The sequence below is a fragment of the Cavia porcellus genome, unplaced genomic scaffold (genome assembly GCF_034190915.1).
Source record: "Cavia porcellus strain 051 isolate PalLab524CR breed Dunkin Hartley unplaced genomic scaffold, mCavPor4.1 scaffold_28, whole genome shotgun sequence".
Classification (NCBI taxonomy): domain Eukaryota; kingdom Metazoa; phylum Chordata; class Mammalia; order Rodentia; family Caviidae; genus Cavia; species Cavia porcellus.
In genome coordinates this window covers 50,812,373-50,817,414 of record NW_026947511.1, presented here as the reverse complement: position 1 = coordinate 50,817,414, position 5,042 = coordinate 50,812,373, and the positions used below count along the sequence as shown (strand labels likewise).

General features: G+C 50.2%; 1 long non-coding RNA gene across 1 annotated transcript; it reads left to right on the top strand.

The window, feature by feature from the left end:
- Positions 1 to 857: 857 nt before the first annotated feature.
- LOC134473747 (uncharacterized) lies at positions 858 to 5,042 on the top strand. The gene is made up of 2 exons (XR_010044167.1): positions 858 to 1,125; positions 3,184 to 5,042. It is a non-coding gene; the product is annotated as an uncharacterized LOC134473747 (long non-coding RNA).

Genomic DNA, 5,042 nt, shown 5'->3' with positions numbered 1-5,042 from the left:
GGCTGTCTTGCTGGTTTCTGGTTTGCTGTTTGCAGCTGCCATGAGCTGCGGCCCCGCCATGCCACACCGCCTTGGAGCCAACTGAGTATGGCCTGAAACCTCCAAAAAGAGTAAGAAATAAACCTTTCCTTTCCCACCTTTGGGCTTCAGGTATTTTGTCTCAGCAACAAGTAAAAAGTACCTAAGACACTGGGCTAACTGGGCTGTCTGCGTCTGCTCACAGTCCAATCTGGCTGAGGGCTTGGTAAAATCAACAGAGGTAAAACCTGTTCCAGTATCTGTTGACACACAAGCATAGCCTCGACCCATGTGTTAACTGCACTGGGCCCCTTTCCTGTGTGGACATCCTTCTGTGAGACTTGAGCCCCACAGTGTGCTGATAGTGAGCCTGGGAGATGGTGCCTCCGCTGCCTGGTCCCCCAGCCTGGCACAGTCATGGGTCAGCGGCTGCCTGGCCCTGGGCCTCTTCCTCTCGGAGCCTTTGAGCCTGGCCAGCTTCTGTGGGGGACAGCACTTGCCCAGCCAGCGTGAGGCTCTAGGTGTAATCCCCAGTACTGGGAAAAGAAAACAAAACGTCTAGGTCTGAGCATTGGGACCCTCCCAAGAGTGACAGAGGTGTCCTCTCTGCCAGGTGCAGCCTGGGTCTCTGCTGCATCCTCCTCGCTTCCCTCCTTCTGAGTTTTATCTTGAAATAATAAGTGAGATGGATGGTATTAGACTAATAATCTTGATGTTTGAGTCACTGTCTTGTGTCGCTTTCTGAGACAGTCTCACTGACAGCTTAATGGTGGAGTGGGTGTTATTCTGAGTCACGTTCTCAGTCCACGGTTGGGGGCTCCAAAGCGGTAACAGCATGGTGCAGGGGCCAGGCCAGAGGACAGCTGCCTACATCTTGGCAGCCAGCAAGCAGACAGAGAAGAGTCAGGGGAGGTTCCCCCTTCCTGCTCACCCCCACTTTGGACCAAACCCAACTTCCCAGTGGCACAATGGACTACTGTGCTCCCCGGTGGATAAGCACTGACAAGTGTGTGCCCTCTGGTCCGTGCCTGCCACACCCTGACACGTTTGGAGCTCACCTAGAGCTCAGCCCTCATCCTCAGCTGTCTCTTAAGGAATGCGCACCTGGTAAGCAGATCTGTTCACAGGAGAAGTGATTGGAGTCAGATGTGCATCCAGGTAACCTAGTGAGACGGGGAGAGGGGAGAAGTAGGTGCTGGGGCCGAGGGTGCAGTGGGCTGCAGGAAGCTGTTAGCCATGGTGCTTTTGTGCATGCTTAAAACTTCTCACGGTATTAAAGGGGTCCAGCAGAGCAATACCTGTTTGTAATGTCATTTGTGTGTTTAAAACAGACTTTGTTAGAGGAACATTGTCGCAATTCTGCTACTAGGTTTTGACCTTGCCTGCCTGAGAAGGTTCCCTGAGAGCTATGGAGATCTTAGTGCTCAGAACCCACCGACCCACCTTGAGCAGCTAAATAGGAGTCTGCCCTGGCTGCACAAGCTCTGCCTGAGCAGTCCTTCTCAAGGCATGGGCTGCAGATGGGAAGCCTGGACTCCACTTGGGAGCCTCTGCTAAAATGCAGCCCCTGAGACTGGTCTCCTCCTGGCTGGGCAAGAAACCCTGGGACAGGAGCCCAGAAATCTCTGTGCTGGGAAATGCTGTGGCTGGGCTGAAAATGGCTGCCCTTCCCTCATCCCTTTTCTCTCGAACTAGGTCACAGTGACCCCTGGCGACGCCTCAGGTGTGTAGCACTAGGTCTTGCCTTCAGGGCAACACTTTCTAGGCTGTACTAGGAAAGCTGTCTCCTGAAACTGCTCAAAGCTTCCTCTCGCTTTCTTCAGGGTTCTGGGTAACAACACGGATCCTTACTCAGGAACCAGGAGGTGACCCCTGGCCAGTACCTTATGTACTTAATGCCTTTGGCTTTCACCACTGGCTTTTGGGTCTTCCCCGTGCAGGTCCTTGATAATGGACTTGCATGAGCAGTTGCCATGGGCTCTAGGTCTTTGGCTGGACTCCTGAAGGACACTGCCATGGGATTGCGGCCCTCAGCTGGATTCTTCGGGTCGCTATCACGTGGACAGATTTCTTGCACTCTACTGCACTTGATTTTTTGAGTGAATGTTATAAAGTAATCCTATAAATTTGCATCCCATGTTAAATCTATTCTTTTTTACAAATCACTGATGGGCATTTGCCGGGCTGGACCTGCTTCAGTGCTGCAGGGTGCTTTCCCAGGCCCCGGGGTGTAGTCCCGTGGAGAGTCTGCATCAGGTAGATCTACAGTGGGGCCCTGTTCCCTAATCATGATCTTGTGAGGGCCTTGGGCAGCTGGGCTGTTTCATTTTGAACTTGGACAGTTTCGGGTGGACCTTGCAGCTTGGAGAGCTCCCTAGATGGTTGTGCGGGAGGCGCTCTGGTCGTCTGGGGCGATGCCACCCTGCCTGGTGTTGTGGTGGCAGGCAGGAGGGACATTTCCCCTGCACACCGAGAGTCCTGCTGCAGGCGGACGCATGCGCAGGGCAGAGCTCCAGGTGCAGGGCTGCGCCTCTTGGCAGGCTCACGCAGCTCAGTTCCTTGTCTGGGGTAAACAGAGGTGCACAGGCTGGCAGACACCAACTGGACGGGGGTGCAGCTGGGAACGAGGGTGCCCCCTCCCTGGCTGTGGGAGCAGCCGGCCCTTCCCTGGTGGGGTTTCTGTGTGGGTGGAATCAGTCTCTCCATGTACCGTCCATTGTGTCTGTAAACCAGACTTCCCGAATTTCTCTTCTCTCCTGTGCCCTCTTTTGCTCCTAGGCATGACCGCTGCCATCAGTCAGATCCCTTGACAAGATAGGAACACCTGCTGTGTCCTGTCCACAAAGGGAATTCGCTGATCCATGGCCCACGGGGCATTGCTCCCCTGAAAGCCCACATGCACGATGTTTGGAAATTGACTGCCACAAACCCAGGCAGGTTTCTGATGTCACTGTCCTGCCCATGTGCCTGAGTGGGGGACAGGGAAGCTCCTCAGGCTGGAAGGGACGTGGCAGCACCAAATCTCCTCACCCAAGTGCAGCAATGGACTAAGTGGGTGTGAAGCCAGGGGAGCACTTTGAAGGCGATTAATAGCAAAGTGTCTTTTTATATAATTTTTTTTTGGAAAAAAACTGAGTATATATTCACTGTATATTTTTGATACAGGGGAATGAAACTCCCAAACTACTAAGTCCAGTATGAGTTCGTGTTCTCGAAAATCGAAGAATGAATTGTAGGAACAATGGACTTCCGGGAGAACATGGCGGACAGATAGCAGCAGCTATGGAGGCTCTCTGAAAGACCCAGTTTAGAATTCAGGAAGGGTGTGGAGTAAGGAATCATAAGCAAGAGGAGATATGCGCCACTGGCCCAAGAATGAACTGGGCTGAGAGAAACCAACTGGGAATGCAATCCGGCTGCTATAACAGGAACAGAAAAGCCTCAGTGTGGAAGATGGAGCCCGAGTCACTGGAAGCCGTGATTTGGGTTTCCCGCTGCCGCTGCTGTGTCTACATCGGATCGGCAGGGAGAGAGACACGCGAAAGCTCTGAAAACAGGAATCAGTGAACGGGGTTGAAAGCAGGACAGGCGGGGAGCTGTGCATTGACCTTCGTTGAGTGAGAGAAACTGGGACTCTTCCACAGTCTAGGAGACTCCAACAGAGGACATTCTGGGACCAGGCAGACTTGCGGGAACAGGGTGCTGCAGTGACTTCAGTCACATATCCTCCTCTCAAGTGGGATTGGTGAGCAGTGCCTAGGCTACGTGACGCTGCTGGCTGAGACCCAGTAGTCTAGCACAACCCATGTCCCAGCACCTGAAGGTAGATTGACCTGGAGTGTGGGCCCCGCATAGGCTGCCTGGTCTGCAACTTCCTAGTGTGCTGCGGTGGGCGGGAACACCTAGCCAGCGCAATGCAATCAGACTGTGGCCAACAGGGAAGGAAGCTGGGCCTCCTATATACGCTTGCATATATAAGGAACAAAGCATATGGGATGAGGCAGCAACAAGAAAGGCTCCTCAGTCCCCAATCCTGAGAAAGAGGCAATAGCGGACACAGCACCAATAGATATAAAGCGCTATCTCCAAAGCTTCATAGGCAAGTCCAGAAATGAAGTTATTAATGACCTGAAGCTAGACATAAGCAGAATTGTTAGAGAAATGCTAAGCACCACCCAAGAAAAAACAGATGGTGGAATGGAAGAACAGAAAAAGAGAGGAGAATTGTTTAATGGAAAAAATAGACAAAGCATAGAATACGTGAAGCAGGTTCAAAGAGATTACCAGGAAACTAAAAACTCTATCGAAAACTGGCATAACAGCTTGAAAAAAACTAAGGACAGATTATCTGAACTGGAGGGAGATTTGTAATATGGGAGCATGAAATGAAAAACTTCTTAAAAATAACAAAGAAACAAACAGCAATAATACAAAGACTAGAAGATGATAAGAGGATCCATAACTTAAGAATTAAGAACATAAAAGAAGAAGTAGGGACACAAACAAATGAACTACAAAAGCTACTCACAGAAATAATCCAGGAGAATTTTCCTAATTTAGCAAAAGGTAAAGATACTCAGTTGTATGAAGCATTCAGGACCCTAGCCACCTACAACCCAAACAGAGCAACACCCAGGCATATAATAATTAAAATTCCAGAAATCCAATACAAGAACAGAATATTAAAAGCCATCAGAGACAAGAAACAGATCACTTACAAGGGATCACCCATCAGAATCACAGCAGACTTCTCGGCACAAAGCATCAAATCACGAAGAGCGTGGGGGGAAATAATTCAAACTTTGAAAGATAATAATCTCCAGCCAAGATTGATATATCCTGCACAGCTCTCCCTGGAAATTGATGGAAAAACAAGGTGCTTCCAGGATAAAGAGGAACTAGGGGAATATGCATCCACCAACTCAACTCTACAGAGAATACTGCAGGATATTCTAAAAAAGAAAAATACAAAGAATCCAGAAATAGTGGCAGAGAGGCCACAATGAATGGAGCAGAAAACAAAA